At 45.2% G+C, this 18310-nt stretch overlaps 1 long non-coding RNA gene across 1 annotated transcript in view; it reads right to left on the reverse strand.

The window, feature by feature from the left end:
- Positions 1–4014: 4014 nt before the first annotated feature.
- The window catches only part of LOC142250491 (uncharacterized), a 71904-nt gene continuing 57608 nt past the window's right edge, over positions 4015–18310 (reverse strand). The window contains exon 2 of the long non-coding RNA XR_012725198.1: positions 4015–4809. This is a non-coding gene — a long non-coding RNA (uncharacterized LOC142250491). The remainder of the gene's footprint in view (positions 4810–18310) is intronic.

The raw sequence follows: 18310 nt of genomic DNA on the forward strand, positions 1-18310 counted from the left end.
TCCTCAGGCGAAGAGTCTCTGTAATCCAATGTTTTTCAGGATGTGGGGGGTTCTAATGTGGACAACAATGGTTTGCACTCCTCCTGGACCTTTTACAAGATACTTTGCCAGATAAACTCATACTGTGTGTATTTCGTGGGCAGGATACCAACATTGCCATTCTCAGTTCTACAAAGTTCCTCATGAGGTAGTTCCACAGGGACAGTCGAGGATTCGGGCACTTCATGTGGAGGCTTGAATTCAGGTTCACCTTTTAACTCAGTGGGAGACAGAGACTCTATTCCTTGAGGTTGACCACGTCCTCGTTGTCTGTCAAGAACTGCCCAATTACTTTCAAAATGTTAATTCCCAGAGTGACAGTAGTCTCCCTCCGCCAGAGCCTTTCACCAGCATGATCCCTTTCCTTTCAAGGTTCCCCCCACTGACACGTACCTTCATCCATACGATCTCAACAATGGGGATATGCAACTAATAAACAGCCATCAGTCGTATGGTCGACTCTTTTCTGGAATGAGTAGCATCTAGGAAATGTTGTAAGTACTCTTCAGGAGGTCACCTGGGGACCTGTATGTATCAAACACCAGATTATCTATCCATTAAACTCAGCCTATGTCATGGCTGTCTCAGAAACTACACATTCGGAGTCTCCATCCCCCTCCCCAAAAGTGTCAAAGCCTGCCTTGTGTTATGTTTATTTCTAAATGTGTATTTTTATATCTTATACTGCTAGCTGTGTGCAGGTTCCAGATACAGTAGAGCAGGACTGTTACCAAAAGCGTCACCTAGTCGTTAGGCTGAGATAGCCGCAGGATGAAAGAGATACAGTTAAAAAGCTAGTGACAGATGTGGGGAAAAAGGTTGGTTCGGAGATCTTGAGAGGACTCAGTCTAGAATAGGGATCAAGCGTGAGAAGACATGGCCTCAGTACTAGGGCCAGCCAGGGAACCTTAAGGTATCCTCGAGAGGTGCGAAGCTTATGGCTCACTTAGAGAGTCATCCGGCTAGAGAGTCACCGGGGCCCAGATTCAGAGAAAGTAGTACGGAAACAGGGGTAAGGAGACACAGACCCTAGACTTTGAGGACAAGATCCAAAATATCATGTAACCACACATACCACATATTTTGTTTGCTATGGTCAGGATTGCACTTATCTAACAATGAAACCACTTATATCCTAAAGAAGAATACATATGATGCTAATACTCCTTAAAAGATATCTTTTAAGGAATATTAGCATCATATGAATTCTTCTTTAGGATATCAGTGGTTTCAAGATCCAAAATAGCGGATGAGGACAGGTCGAGAAGAACTGAGAGGAAGGAAGGAGAGAAGGGCCATATCTGTCATAAAAGGTATGAAAAGTAAAGTGAACTTTCTGGTTGGCTAAATGAGATCTGGTGTCACGTGTGTTACTGATTGTCTACGATGAGGACCGTGAGCGGGGTGATGGACACCAGCCTCAAGAAACCAGTAAGTGTTGTGCACCCCACCAGAAGTCCCATGAGCACCCACAGTCTCCTTAGTGAAGAAGTGCAGTGCTCATGCAAGCTGGGGCCAGAACCTTCCTTTAGTATCTAAATATACATTGTGTGCAGACTTATAAGGCAAATGAGTATTTTGATCAAATGATAATTTTTATACATGTTGTCCTACTCCAAGCTGTATAGGCTTGAGAGCCAACTACCAATTAAGTAAATAAGGTGATGTGCATCTCTGTAATGACATCAACACCCTATATAAGGGGTGCATACTTATTAGGCAACTTCCTTTCCTTTGGAAAAATGGGTCAGAAGAGAGATTTGATGGGCTCTAAAAAGTCCAAAATTGTGAGCTGTCTTGCAGAGGGATGAAGCAGTCTTGAAATTGCCAAATCTTTGAAGTGTGATCACCAAACAAGCGTTTCATGGCAAATAGCCAAGAGGATTGCAAGAAGCATTTTGGGCAAAAAAGGCGCAAAATAACTGCCCATGAATTGAGGAAAATCAAGCGTGAAGCTGCCAAGATGCCATTTGCCACCAGTTTGGCCATATTTTAGAGCTGCAACGTTACTGGAGTATCAAAAAGCACAAGGTATGCCATACTCAGGGACATGGCCAAGGTAAGGATGCCTGAAAAACGACCATCTTTGAACAAGAAACATAAGAAAAAATGTCAAGACTCGGCCAAGAAATATCTTAAAATTGATTTTTCAAAGGTTTTATGGACTGAGGAAATGAGAGTGACTCTTAATGGACCAGATGGATGGGCCAGGGGCTAATCAGTAAAGGGCAGAGAGCTCCACTCCGACTCAGACGCCAGCAAGGTGAAGGTGGGGTACTGGTATGGGCTGGTATCATCAAAGATGAACTTGTGGGACCTTTTCGGGTTGAGGATGGAGTGAAGCTCAACTCTCAGACCTAATGCCAGTTTCTGTAAGAAGTCGGTACAGGAAGAAGTCGGTATCGTTAAAAAAAAATATGATTTTCATGCAGGACAATGCTCCATCACATGCATCCAACTACTCCACAGCATGGCTGGCCAGTAAAGGTCTAAAAGATGAAAAAATAATGACATGGCTCCCTTGTTCACCTGATCTGAACCTCATAGAGAACCTGTGGTCCCTCATAAAATGTAAGATCTACAGGGAGGGAAAACAGTACACCTCTCGGAACAGTGTCTGGGAGGCTGTGGTGGCTGCTGCATGCAATATTGATCGTAAAAAGATTAAGCAACTGACAGAATCTATGGATGGTAGGCTGTCGAGTGTCATCATAAAGCAAGGTGGCTATATTGGTCACTAATTTTTTGCGGTTTTGTTTTTGCATGTCAGAAATATTTATTTCTAAATTTTGAGCAGTTATATTGGTTTACCTGGTGAAAATAAACAAGTGAGATGGGAATATATTTGGTTTTTATTAAGTTGCCTAATAATTCTGCACAGTAATGCGGGCATCACACGAGACGATATATCGTGCGATATGTCGGCGGGGTCACGTCGTAAGTGACGCACATCCGGCATCGCTTGATATATCGTAGCATGTGACAGCTATGAACGAGCAGAAATACTCACCTTCTCGTTCATTGCTGACACGTCGCTCATTTTCTAAAAATCACACGTCCTGTTGTTCATCGTTCCCGGGCAGCACACGTCGCTCCGTGTGACACCCCGGGAATGATGAACACAGCTTACCTGCGTCCACCGGCAATGCGGAAGGAAGGAGGTGGGCGGGATGTTTACGTCCCACTCATCTCCGCCCCTCCGCTTCTATTGGCCGGCTGCTGTGTGACGTCGCTGTGACGCCGAACATCCCTCCCCCTTCAGGAAGTGGATGTTCGCTGCCCACAGCGAGGTCGCTCAGCAGGTAAGTACGTGTGACGGGGGTTTAACGACTTTGTGCACCACGGGCAACTTTGCACGTGACTCACAAACGACGGCGGTGGGTACGATCGCTCGTACCATCGCACGATAGATCGTATCGTGTGACACCCGCATTATAGTTACCTGCACAAACAGATATCCTCCTAAGATAGCCATATTTAAAAAAAAAACACTCCAACTTCCAAAAATATTAAGGTTTGATATTTATCAGTCTTTTGGGTTGATTGAGAACATAGTTGTTGATCAGTAATAAAAAAATCTGCTACAATACAACCTGCCTAGTAAGTCTGCACCCAGTGTATGTCTTCTAAAATTCTAATGACTTTCTCTATTGTATTATGGTCTCTTGGTTGCCAAAACACAACCATCTGTCGAGCCTGTGCATCTAGGGTCAATAGAGTTATTTTTGCCTGTAAGACAAGGGTCATGGGGTGCATGCATAGCATGCTCTTCAGTCATTCTACCCAGTTTCACAACAGCAAGTGTCACCCGTAAATGTTGGCAAGTTGCTGAGCATGGCCCCTAGAGAAATGCTACCTCTGGTGTTCTCGGTCACTGACTGGTCCACGATTTCTGCATTAGAATGTTGCATCCTGCCAACTATGCCAAGTGTAAACTTTAGGTCTGAAATGCAACACACAGTAAAGGCAACCCAGTGGTAACCAAAACAGATTTTAATTAGGTGGGAAACAGAGAATGAAATGTTCCGTGGAAACAAATCAAATGGCACTTAGCATTTTTTACAATTACACTCAACTGATCAAGTACATGCAATCACTGAATGCTATCATAAACAAAACCTCTCAACAATAACCTGTCCCCGGTTCTTCTGTCATGGGAGTGTCAATGTCTCCCTCACTTGTAGTCAGGTTATCTAATTAAACAAGAAGTGCATACATTCACAATCTATTTATGCTAGCAGGTCACTTATGTGAAGCAGTTAGGTGGAAACACACTAGACCAACAGTTACCTTTAATAATAAGCTATTCTCTCCGTTAGTACCGTAAGTCATGGAAGAAAGTAATGGCCAAGCTTACTTGAACGCCGCTCAGGAACAAATGTTCATTTCTTAGTCTTTGAGTTTCAATGTCGGATCTTCAGTGTTTGACCACATAGTCTCATCTTCTTCTGGTAACGATGTTCGGTATTCAGTTTTTGGGTTCCTCAGACAATAGTATTTGATCTTTGGGTTCCTCAAGCGATGGTATTCAGTCTATGGGTTCTTCAAGCAATGGTATTTGGTCCTTGAGTTCCTCAGGTGATGGAATTCAGTCTTTGGGTTCCTCAGGTGATGGTATTCGGTCTTTGGGTTCCGCAGGCGATGGTATTCGGTCTTTGGGTTCCGCAGGCGATGGTATTCGGTCTTTGGGTTCCGCAGGCAATGGTATTCGGTCTTCGGGTTCTTCCGGCAATGAAATTCGGTCTTCAGGTTCCCGAAACACATTACTGTCTGATCAATTAAAAGAAATGCACTTTATTCTCATCATCTATCTGTGATCTCTATTGACTTTTTTCTTCTAACAATTTTGTCTGTATACATTAAGATAAGCACTGTATTTGGCCACCATATGCCATATAAATTGCATTTTTCACCTCTTTTTCCAGCTTTTTCCTATCTATGCAGTCACAGAGTCAGAAAAAGTATTCCTCTCTGCTTATCTGTTTGTAACATTCTTAAAAGCATGAGCGGCATGAAGGACATTATATTGCTGAGCAACATGGCTATGTGCGCATGCTCCATTTTTGTGGTGACCACAAAGATGCACGTTTTTGGTCCCAAAAAGGGTGCCTTTACTGCGATTTTTACCGAGTTTTTGCCCAGTCCGTTTTTTTAAGTCAAATCTGTTGACTGGAAGGGCTCAAAAATGCTGGCAAAAACACACAAAGAATTGACATGATGCATTTTTGTGGTCACCACAAAGACGCAGCTAAACAAAAAGCTGCAATGTGTGGACAGCAAAAATTAAATCTCATAGACTTTGCTGGGGAAGGAAATGCATGCAGCTTTAGGACCAAAACTGCATCCAAAAATGGGGCAAAAAACGCAGCGTGCGCAGAAGGCCTACAGCTGTGAATTGAGATCTGGGTAAGATAAAACACTTACTAGAAAGCTACAGCATATTTTTAATCCAAGTGCTATCTGTGAAAAAACGGACAGCACATGGACAGCACTCAGACCAGTTATTCAATGCTGATTTTTTTTTTACAGACTGAATGTGTGTTAAAAAAAAATTTCAGCATGCACAAGTTTCTTCCATGTGTTGGATGAGATTTACCCATTCAAGTCTATGGGTGTGCTAAAAAATTCCGGTTCCATACGGAGCCCCCATATAGTAACTGATTTTTACAGATATATTGCAATTCTGTAACATTGGAAGCTGTGTATAGCCTTGTACATTATTAATACTGCTGCTGGATAAAAATGGATTGTACACAAACTGCATATGGATAACAACTGAGAAATAAAGTAGTCCTAGTTTTCTGGATGAAACTTGGAGATTTTTTTATACACTCGGGTGAATCTAAGCTAACTCTGCAGTTACTCCCTCTGTCTCCCTCCTTTACCCTTCTTAAGATCTTCATAGATATCTGAGAGTTAAGCCTGCTTTACAGGTTACGATTAAGCACACGATACAGTATGCGATCATAACCGCCCCCATCGTATGTGTGGCACGTTCAATTTGTTGAACGTGTTGCACAAACAATTATTTGCTGTCACACGTACTTACCCTTCCATACGACCTCGATGTGGGTGGCGAACATCCACTTCCTGGAGTGGGAGGGACGTTCAGCGTCACAGCGACGTCACGCGGCAGCCGGCCAATAGAAGCGGAGGGGCGGAGATGAGCGGGACGTAAACATCCCGCCCACCTCCTTCCTTCGAAATTGCCGGCGGGAGCCGCGGGACGCAGGTAAGATCTGTTCATCGTTCCCGGGGTGTCACACACTGCGATGTGTGCTACCTCGGGAACATTGAACAACTTCACGTTCAATTTTTAGGAATTGAACGACGTGCGTGCGATGAACGTTTTAACGTTCAATCGCACGAAGCTGTCAGACGTTACAAAATAAGTTATGATGCCGGATGTGTGTCACTTACGATTAGAGATGAGCGAACCGGTCCTGGTTCGGCTCGAGGTCGGTTCGCCGAACGGAGGCCCCGTTCGAGTTCGGTTCGTCGAATGTTCGACGAACCGAACTCGAACCGCATAGGAAACAATGGCAGGCAATCACAAACACATAAAAACACCTAGAAAACACCCTCAAAGGTGTCCAAAAGGTGACAAACAACTCACAACACAACACAAACACATGGGAAAGTGACAAGGACATGTACTCATGCGAAAACAAAAGAGCTGGACAAGGAAAAAGAGGAGGAGACACAGATATAGGCATGGCACGCCCTTCTAAAATCATGTAAAACACCGCAAGGTGACTCCAAGCGGAGTCTCCCTTTTTTCCAAAAATTGGGCCACACAGACACTCACCCCTTCAGTGGCAGCACTTGTGCCCCAGTTGTACACTTCACAGGTAGATTTGCATCAAGCACATTCAAAAATACGCCATACTTAACCGTTTCCAGGATGACCCCGGGTTAGGTAGCAAAGTCTTTCCTGATCCCAGATCTGTTCATCTAGGATCATTTTTAAAAACACAGCAAGCAAGGGTTACTCCAAGCGGAGTCTCCCTTTTTTCCAAAAATTGGGCCCCACACACACCCACCCCTTCAGTGGCAGCAGTTGTGCCCCAGTTGTACACTTCACAGCTAGATTTGCATCAAGCACATTCAAAAATACGCCATAATTAACCATCCCCAGGATGACACCGGGGTAGGTAGCAAAGTCTTTCCTGATCCCAGCTCTGTTCATCTTGGCTCCTTTTAAAAAACACATCAAGCAAGGGTTACTCCAAGCGGAGTCTCCCTTTTTTCCAAAAATTGGGCCCCACACACACCCACCCCTTCAGTGGCAGCAGTTGTGCCCCAGTTGTACACTTCACAGCTAGATTTGCATCAAGCACATTCAAAAATACGCCATAATTAACCGTCCCCAGGATGACACCGGGGTAGGTAGCAAAGTCTTTCCTGATCCCAGCTCTGTTCATCTTGGCTCCTTTTAAAAAACACATCAAGCAAGGGTTACTCCAAGCGGATTTTTTCCAAAAATTGGGCCCCACACACACCCACCCCTTCAGTGGCAGCAGTTGTGCCCCAGTTGTACACTTCACAGCTAGATTTGCATCAAGCACATTCAAAAATACGCCATAATTAACCATCCCCAGGATGACACCGGGGTAGGTAGCAAAGTCTTTCCTGATCCCAGCTCTGTTCATCTTGGCTCCTTTTAAAAAACACATCAAGCAAGGGTTACTCCAAGCGGAGTCTCCCTTTTTTCCAAAAATTGGGCCCCACACACACCCACCCCTTCAGTGGCAGCAGTTGTGCCCCAGTTGTACACTTCACAGCTAGATTTGCATCGAGCACATTCAAAAATACGCCATAATTAACCGTCCCCAGGATGACACCGGGGTAGGTAGCAAAGTCTTTCCTGATCCCAGCTCTGTTCATCTTGGCTCCTTTTAAAAAACACAGCAAGCAAGGGTTACTCCAAGCGGAGTCTCCCTTTTTTCCAAAAATTGGGCCCCACACACACCCACCCCTTCAGTGGCAGCAGTTGTGCCCCAGCTGTACACTTCACAGCTAGATTTGCATCGAGCACATTCAAAAATACGCCATAATTAACCATCCCCAGGATGACACCAGGGTAGGTAAAAGTCTTTGCTGAACCATGACTTGTTCATCTTGGCTCCTTTTAAAAAACACATCAAGCAAGGGTTACTCCAAGCGGAGTCTCCCTTTTTTCCAAAAATTGGGCCCCACACACACCCACCCCTTCAGTGGCAGCAGTTGTGCCCCAGTTGTACACTTCACAGCTAGATTTGCATCAAGCACATTCAAAAATACGCCATAATTAGCCGTCCCCAGGATGACACCGGGGTAGGTAGCAAAGTCTTTCCTGATCCCAGCTCTGTTCATCTTGGCTCCTTTTAAAAAACACATCAAGCAAGGGTTACTCCAAGCGGAGTCTCCCTTTTTTCCAAAAATTGGGCCCCACACACACCCACCCCTTTCAGTGGCAGCACTTGTGCCCTAGTTGCAAAAAGGATGTTTTGATTTGCATCAAGCACATTCCAAATCCACAAGCATTTACTCTCCCCAGGATGACACAGGGGTAGTAAATTCCTTCTGGATCCATGACTTGTTCATTTTGATGAACGTCAGTCTGTCCACATTGTCACTGGACAGACGCGTGCGCTAATCTGTCAGCACACACCCAGCAGCACTGAAGACACGTTCAGAGACAACGCTGGCAGCTGGACACGACAAAATCTCCAAGGCGTAACTGGATAGCTCTGGCCATTTTTCTAGATTTGAAGCCCAAAATGAGCAAGGCTCCTTTTGCAAAGTCATGGCATCGATGTTCATTTGGAGATACTCCTGTATCATCCTCTCCAGCCGTTGACTATGTGTCAGACTTGTTGTCTCTGGTGGCCTTGCAAAGGAGGGTCTAAAAAAATTATGAAAAGATTCCATAAAATTGCTGTTACCAGCACCAGATACGGTCCTACTGCTACGGGTAGACTGTTGAAGATGACGAGACCGTCCCATGTTTGGCAAGTTAAAACTGGGAGAATCACTCCCTGCACCTGCACGGTTGTTTGGTGGAAAAGCCGAGCTAAGATCGAGTAACAGCTTCTGCTGATACTCCTGCATACGTGCGTCCCTTTCTATGGCTGGAATTATGTCACAAAATTTGGACTTGTACCGGGGATCTAATAGTGTGGCAATCCAGTAGTCATCATCACTTCTAATTTTGACAATACGAGGGTCATGTTGGAGGTAGTGCAACAAGAAGGCACTCATGTGTCTTGCGCAGCCATGCGGACCAAGTCCACGCTGTGTTTGTGGCATAGAGGTGCTAAACGTTCTTTCTTCCTCTGACATCTCCCCCCAACCTCTTTCAACAGAAATTTGACCAAGGTCTCCCTCATCCGCTGAGTCTTCCATGTCCATGGACAGTTCGTCCTCCATTTCTTCATGTTGTCCTGCACCTTCCTCAACATTTAGCCTGCTACCATGCGCCCTTGTTGATCCCTGTCCCCCATGGTCCCATGCCTGCCGCGTTGATGATGATGAACGTCTGGACCTTGGTAATGTTGTTGTCCCTTGCGCATATGAATCCTCCTGTAGTTCCTCCCCTTCCTGTTGTCCCACCCCCTGACTCCGAATAGTGTTTAGCGTGTGCTCCAGCATGTAAATGACTGGAATTGTCATGCTGATAATGGCATTGTCAGCGCTAAACATATTCGTCGCCATGTCGAAACTGTGCAGAAGGGTGCATAGGTCCTTGATCTGAGACCACTCCATCAGGGTGATCTGCCCCACCTCTGCATCTCGTTGGCCCAGGCTATACGTCATGACGTATTGCACCAGGGCTCGGCGGTGCTGCCACACTCGCTGTAACATGTGGAGAGTTGAATTCCAGCGTGTCGCCACATCGCATTTCAGGCGATGAACCGGCAGGCCGAAAGACTTCTGGAGCGATGCAAGTCGCTCAGCTGCGGCGCTTGAACGGCGGAAGTGAGCAGACAGTTTTCGTGCCCTGTTCAGAAGGCCATCTAGGCCGGGATAGTGTGTTAAAAATTGCTGGACAACAAGGTTCAACACGTGAGCCATACAAGGCACGTGTGTCACCTTCCCCAGGCGAAGGGCCGCACCCAGGTTTGCAGCACTGTCGCACACGGCCTTACCAGGCTGCAGGTTGAGCGGAGACAACCATTTAATAAACTCAGACCGCAGAGCTGACCACAACTCCTCAGCTGTGTGACTCTTATTCCCAAGACATGTCAAGCTAAAGACCGCCTGATGCCGTTGCGCTCTGCTGCCAGCATAGTAATGAGGCGTACGTGATTCCTTCTGCGCAGTGAGAACGCTGGTGGCCTGACCAGGCAGGCTTGGGGTGGAGGTGGAGGACCCAGATGAGGTGGAGGAGGCAGAAGCAGTGGCGGAACTTGGACAGACAGAGGATTGACACACAAGTCGTGGGGACGGCAAGACTTGTGCAGCAGACCCTTCAACATCTATCACCATAGTTACCCAGTGCCCAGTCAGCGACATGTAACGTCCCTGTCCATGCTTACTGGTCCAAGTATCGGTGGTGAAATGCACCCGTTCACACACACAGAGTTTCTCAAGGAAGCGGTGATGTTGTGTGCGACATGCTGGTGTAGCGCGGGCACACCTTTCTTAGAGAAGTAGTGGCGACTAGGCATCTGGTACTGGGGCACAGCGACAGACATAAGGTCTCTAAAATCCTGTGTGTCCACCAGGCGGAAAGGCAGCATTTCGGTAGCCAAGAGCTTACAGAGGGATAGAGTCAACCTCTTAGCTTTGTCATGGGTCGCAGGAAATGGCCTTTTATTTGACCACATCTGAGGGACAGAGATCTGGCTGCTGTGTGTAGACGGTGTTGAGTAGGGTGTCCCTGGAAAAATGCAGGTTTGTGAGGAAAGTGCAGGCGGAGACATGATGTTGCCTTCATCCAACGTTGGTGCTATCGATGTCTGAGAGAGCTGTACACACTCACTTGTTTCCCCTTCCAAACCAACTGACGACCTACCAAGCAAAGTGCCTGTTGCGGTTACAGTGGTGGAAGTTGTGCGTGGAAAAACAGGTGTGACAACTGTCCCCACAGTCCTAGAAGATGAAGAGCGCGCGGATGCACTGGAAGGGGCAGGCGGTGGATGGTTCGCTCCGCTAGGCCGCATTGCAGCAAGGTGAGCTTCCCACCGGGACATATGATATTTATTCATGTGACGATTCATGGAAGAAGTTGTCAAACTGCTGAGGTTTTGACCTCTACTAATAGAACCATGACAAATTTTACAGATCACATAATTTGGGCGATCTTTTGCTATGTCAAAAAAGGACCAGGCTAGGCAAGGCTTAGAGGGCATGCGACCTGTTGATCCACCCCGACTAGTGCTCAGAGGCAGAGTGGTGGCTGAGGATGCAGTTGTAGACGTGCAACCAGTACTCCGACTCTGTCCAGGAAGGCGCAAGGTAACTTCGTCATCAGTTGCATCCTCCTCCACCACCTCTGTTGACCTCCTCGAGTGCCTGACTGTGGGTTGACAGTAGGTGGGATCTAGAACTTCATCATCAATTGTTGTGTTTGCACTCCCCTCCCCCTCAGATCGAGCCTCTTCTTGCCCTGACCGAATATTTAAGTTGTCATCCCAATCGGGTATCTGCGTCTCATCTTCATCAGTATGTTCCTCATTGTCTATAACCACAGGTGTTACAGTTTGTGACAAAGGGTCAACATTATGCTCAGAAACTTGGTCCTCACGGCCTAAATCAGAGTCACAAAGGTTCTGGGCATCACTGCAGACCATTTCATGTTCTGTACTCACTGTAGCTTTGGAGCAGACCTCTAATTCCCAGGCTATAGTGTGACTGAACAGCTCTGCAGACTCAGCCATCTCAGTTCCACCATACTGTGCAGGGCTGATGGAGACTTCAGAGCTGGGAGAAAGCAAGTTTGATTGGGATGACAACTCAGAGGACTGGTGTTTTTTGGATGCAGTACTTGAAGTGGCTGAGAGGGCACTTGTTGGACCACTTGAGATCCATTCAAGCATTTTCCTTTTTTGGCCATCATCTACCTTTGTTCCTGTTGTTCGTGTCCGTAAAAAAGGGAGCACATCGGATTGTCCACGGTAAGTAGTAGACATCTTACTTTTGCTGGTAGATGGTTTATCTTCAGCAGATGATAATGGAGCTTTGCCACCTTCCCCACGGACAAAACCTTTTTTTCCTTTTCCACCACGCCTCTTCCCCTTTCCACCAGCATCTGTCATTTTGCCACTCATGTTGATTGCGACAAGATTGTGCACTGAAAATGTGGTAGTAAAAATTGAGAGGTGGTGTAGATTGCAGCGGTGGTCTAGCTTTATTAACAGCAGAATAATAAAGAATAAATATCCCTGACAATGCAACTACGGCCCTTAAAGTGGCAGCATAAATTGCTAGCATAATGGATTAGTAACTATGAGTTGGAGTGTGCAATGCAGGCAGACGTGCTGCAAATGTCTTTGCACTAGTGTGACTAGACAAAAGTCCAATAGCCACGTTTAGGATGCCACTAGGTACACTGAGTGTTTGCTAGTATAATTGGCTTAGTTATAATGAGTTGGAGTGTGCAATGCAGGCAGACGTGCTGCAAATGTCTTTGCACTAGTGGGACTAGACAAAAGTCCAATAGCCACGTTTAGGATGACACTAAGTTCACTCAGTGTTTGCTAGTATAATGGCTTAGTTATAATGAGTTGGAGTGTGCAATGCAGGCGGACGTGCTGCAAATGTCTTTGCACTAGTGTGACTAGACAAAAGTCCAATAGCCACGTTTAGGATGCAACTAGGTACACTGAGTGTTTGCTAGTATAATGGCTTAGTTATAATGAGTTGGAGTGTGCAATGCAGACAGACATGCTGCAAATGTCTTTGCACTAGTGTGACTAGACAAAAGTCCAATAGCCACGTTTAGGATGCCACTAGGTACACTGAATGTTTGCTAGTATAATGACTTAGTTATGAGTTGGAGTGTGCAATGCAGGCAGACGTGCTGCAAATGTCTTTGCACTAGTGGGACTAGACAAAAGTCCAATAGCCACGTTTAGGATGCCACTAGGTACACTGAGTGTTTGCTAGTATAATGGCTTAGTTATAATGAGTTGGAGAGTGCAATGCAGGCAGACGTGCTGCAAATATCTTTGCACTAGTGGGACTAGACAAAAGTCCAATAGCCACGTTTAGGATGACACTAAGTTCACTCAGTGTTTGCTAGTATAATGGCTTAGTTATAATGAGTTGGAGTGTGCAATGCAGGCGGACGTGCTGCAAATGTCTTTGCACTAGTGTGACTAGACAAAAGTCCAATAGCCACGTTTAGGATGCCACTAGGTACACTGAGTGTTTGCTAGTATAATGGCTTAGTTATAATGAGTTGGAGTGTGCAATGCAGACAGACATGCTGCAAATGTCTTTGCACTAGTGTGACTAGACAAAAGTCCAATAGCCACGTTTAGGATGCCACTAGGTACACTGAATGTTTGCTAGTATAATGACTTAGTTATGAGTTGGAGTGTGCAATGCAGGCAGACGTGCTGCAAATGTCTTTGCACTAGTGGGACTAGACAAAAGTCCAATAGCCACGTTTAGGATGCCACTAGGTACACTGAGTGTTTGCTAGTATAATGGCTTAGTTATAATGAGTTGGAGAGTGCAATGCAGGCAGACGTGCTGCAAATATCTTTGCACTAGTGTGACTAGACAAAAGTCCAATAGCCACGTTTAGGATGCCACTAGGTACACTGAGTGTTTGCTAGTATAATGGCTTAGTTATAATGAGTTGGAGTGTGCAATGCAGGCAGACGTGCTGCAAATGTCTTTGCACTAGTGGGACTAGACAAAAGTCCAATAGCCACGTTTAGGATGACACTAAGTTCACTCAGTGTTTGCTAGTATAATGGCTTAGTTATAATGAGTTGGAGTGTGCAATGCAGGCAGACGTGCTGCAAATGTCTTTGCACTAGTGGGACTAGACAAAAGTCCAATAGCCACGTTTAGGATGCCACTAGGTACACTGAGTGTTTGCTAGTATAATGGCTTAGTTATAATGAGTTGCAGTGTGCAATGCAGACAGACGTGCTGCAAATGTCTTTGCACTAGTGTGACTAGACAAAAGTCCAATAGCCACGTTTAGGATGCCACTAGGTACACTGAGTGTTTGCTAGTATAATGGCTTAGTTATAATGAGTTGGAGTGTGCAATGCAGGCAGACGTGCTGCAAATGTCTTTGCACTAGTGGGACTAGACAAAAGTCCAATAGCCACGTTTAGGATGCCACTAGGTACACTGAGTGTTTGCTAGTATAATGGCTTAGTTATAATGAGTTGGAGTGTGCAATGCAGGCAGACGTGCTGCAAATGTCTTTGCACTAGTGGGACTAGACAAAAGTCCAATAGCCACGTTTAGGATGACACTAGGTACACTGAGTGTTTGCTAGTATAATGGCTTAGTTATAATGAGTTGGAGTGTGCAATGCAGGCAGACGTGCTGCAAATGTCTTTGCACTAGTGGGACTAGACAAAAGTCCAATAGCCACATTTAGGATGCAACTAGGTACACTGAGTGTTTGCTAGTATAAAGGATTAGTTATGAGTTGGAGTGTGCAATGCAGGCAGACGTGCTGCAAATGTCTTTGCACTAGTGGGACTAGACAAAAGTCCAATAGCCACGTTTAGGATGCCACTGGGTACACTGAGTGTTTGCTAGTATAATGGCTTAGTTATAATGAGTTGGAGTGTGCAATGCAGACAGACGTGCTGCAAATGTCTTTGCACTAGTGTGATTAGACAAAAGTCCAATAGCCACGTTTAGGATGCCACTAGGTACACTGAGTGTTTGCTAGTATAATGGCTTAGTTATAATGAGTTGGAGTGTGCAATGCAGGCAGATGTGCTGCAAATATCTTTGCACTAGTGTGACTAGACAAAAGTCCAATAGCCACGTTTAGGATGCCACTAGGTACACTGAGTGTTTGCTAGTATAATGACTTAGTTATGATGAGTTGGAGAGTGCAATGCAGGCAGACGTGCTGCAAATGTCTTTGCACTAGTGGGACTAGACAAAAGTCCAATAGCCACGTTTAGGATGCCACTAGGTACACTGAGTGTTTGCTAGTATAATGGCTTAGTTATAATGAGTTGGAGAGTGCAATGCAGGCAGACGTGCTGCAAATATCTTTGCACTAGTGTGACTAGACAAAAGTCCAATAGCCACGTTTAGGATGCCACTAGGTACACTGAGTGTTTGCTAGTATTATGGCTTAGTTATAATGAGTTGGAGTGTGCAATGCAGGCAGACGTGCTGCAAATGTCTTTGCACTAGTGGGACTAGACAAAAGTCCAATAGCCACGTTTAGGATGACACTAAGTTCACTCAGTGTTTGCTAGTATAATGGCTTAGTTATAATGAGTTGGAGTGTGCAATGCAGGCAGACGTGCTGCAAATGTCTTTGCACTAGTGGGACTAGACAAAAGTCCAATAGCCACGTTTAGGATGCCACTAGGTACACTGAGTGTTTGCTAGTATAATGGCTTAGTTATAATGAGTTGCAGTGTGCAATGCAGACAGACGTGCTGCAAATGTCTTTGCACTAGTGTGACTAGACAAAAGTCCAATAGCCACGTTTAGGATGCCACTAGGTACACTGAGTGTTTGCTAGTATAATGGCTTAGTTATAATGAGTTGGAGTGTGCAATGCAGGCACACATGCTGCAAATGTCTTTGCACTAGTGGGACTAGACAAAAGTCCAATAGCCACGTTTAGGATGACACTAGGTACACTGAGTGTTTGCTAGTATAATGGCTTAGTTATAATGAGTTGGAGTGTGCAATGCAGGCAGACGTGCTGCAAATGTCTTTGCACTAGTGGGACTAGACAAAAGTCCAATAGCCACGTTTAGGATGACACTAAGTTCACTCAGTGTTTGCTAGTATAATGGCTTAGTTATAATGAGTTGGAGTGTGCAATGCAGGCAGACGTGCTGCAAATGTCTTTGCACTAGTGGGACTAGACAAAAGTCCAATAGCCACGTTTAGGATGCAACTAGGTACACTGAGTGTTTGCTAGTATAAAGGATTAGTTATGAGTTGGAGTGTGCAATGCAGGCAGACGTGCTGCAAATGTCTTTGCACTAGTGGGACTAGACAAAAGTCCAATAGCCACGTTTAGGATGCCACTAGGTACACTGAGTGTTTGCTAGTATAATGGCTTAGTTATAATGAGTTGGAGTGTGCAATGCAGGCAGACGTGCTGCAAATATCTTTGCACTAGTGTGACTAGACAAAAGTCCAATAGCCACGTTTAGGATGCCACTAGGTACACTGAGTGTTTGCTAGTATAATGGCTTAGTTATGATGAGTTGGAGAGTGCAATGCAGGCAGACGTGCTGCAAATATCTTTGCACTAGTGTGACTAGACAAAAGTCCAATAGCCACGTTTAGGATGCACTTGGTACACTGAGTGTTTGCTAGTATAATGGCTTAGTTATAATGGGTTGGAGTGTGCAATGCAGGCAGACGTGCTGCAAATGTCTTTGCACTAGTGGGACTAGACAAAAGTCCAATAGCCACGTTTAGGATGACACTAAGTTCACTCAGTGTTTGCTAGTATAATGGCTTAGTTATAATGAGTTGGAGTGTGCAATGCAGGCGGACGTGCTGCAAATGTCTTTGCACTAGTGTGACTAGACAAAAGTCCAATAGCCACGTTTAGGATGCAACTAGGTACACTGAGTGTTTGCTAGTATAATGGCTTAGTTATAATGAGTTGGAGTGTGCAATGCAGACAGACATGCTGCAAATGTCTTTGCACTAGTGTGACTAGACAAAAGTCCAATAGCCACGTTTAGGATGCCACTAGGTACACTGAATGTTTGCTAGTATAATGACTTAGTTATGAGTTGGAGTGTGCAATGCAGGCAGACGTGCTGCAAATGTCTTTGCACTAGTGGGACTAGACAAAAGTCCAATAGCCACGTTTAGGATGCCACTAGGTACACTGAGTGTTTGCTAGTATAATGGCTTAGTTATAATGAGTTGGAGAGTGCAATGCAGGCAGACGTGCTGCAAATATCTTTGCACTAGTGGGACTAGACAAAAGTCCAATAGCCACGTTTAGGATGACACTAAGTTCACTCAGTGTTTGCTAGTATAATGGCTTAGTTATAATGAGTTGGAGTGTGCAATGCAGGCGGACGTGCTGCAAATGTCTTTGCACTAGTGTGACTAGACAAAAGTCCAATAGCCACGTTTAGGATGCCACTAGGTACACTGAGTGTTTGCTAGTATAATGGCTTAGTTATAATGAGTTGGAGTGTGCAATGCAGACAGACATGCTGCAAATGTCTTTGCACTAGTGTGACTAGACAAAAGTCCAATAGCCACGTTTAGGATGCCACTAGGTACACTGAATGTTTGCTAGTATAATGACTTAGTTATGAGTTGGAGTGTGCAATGCAGGCAGACGTGCTGCAAATGTCTTTGCACTAGTGGGACTAGACAAAAGTCCAATAGCCACGTTTAGGATGCCACTAGGTACACTGAGTGTTTGCTAGTATAATGGCTTAGTTATAATGAGTTGGAGAGTGCAATGCAGGCAGACGTGCTGCAAATATCTTTGCACTAGTGTGACTAGACAAAAGTCCAATAGCCACGTTTAGGATGCCACTAGGTACACTGAGTGTTTGCTAGTATAATGGCTTAGTTATAATGAGTTGGAGTGTGCAATGCAGGCAGACGTGCTGCAAATGTCTTTGCACTAGTGGGACTAGACAAAAGTCCAATAGCCACGTTTAGGATGACACTAAGTTCACTCAGTGTTTGCTAGTATAATGGCTTAGTTATAATGAGTTGGAGTGTGCAATGCAGGCAGACGTGCTGCAAATGTCTTTGCACTAGTGGGACTAGACAAAAGTCCAATAGCCACGTTTAGGATGCCACTAGGTACACTGAGTGTTTGCTAGTATAATGGCTTAGTTATAATGAGTTGCAGTGTGCAATGCAGACAGACGTGCTGCAAATGTCTTTGCACTAGTGTGACTAGACAAAAGTCCAATAGCCACGTTTAGGATGCCACTAGGTACACTGAGTGTTTGCTAGTATAATGGCTTAGTTATAATGAGTTGGAGTGTGCAATGCAGGCAGACGTGCTGCAAATGTCTTTGCACTAGTGGGACTAGACAAAAGTCCAATAGCCACGTTTAGGATGCCACTAGGTACACTGAGTGTTTGCTAGTATAATGGCTTAGTTATAATGAGTTGG

The sequence above is a fragment of the Anomaloglossus baeobatrachus genome, chromosome 9, assembly GCF_048569485.1.
Source record: "Anomaloglossus baeobatrachus isolate aAnoBae1 chromosome 9, aAnoBae1.hap1, whole genome shotgun sequence".
NCBI lineage: Eukaryota > Metazoa > Chordata > Amphibia > Anura > Aromobatidae > Anomaloglossus > Anomaloglossus baeobatrachus.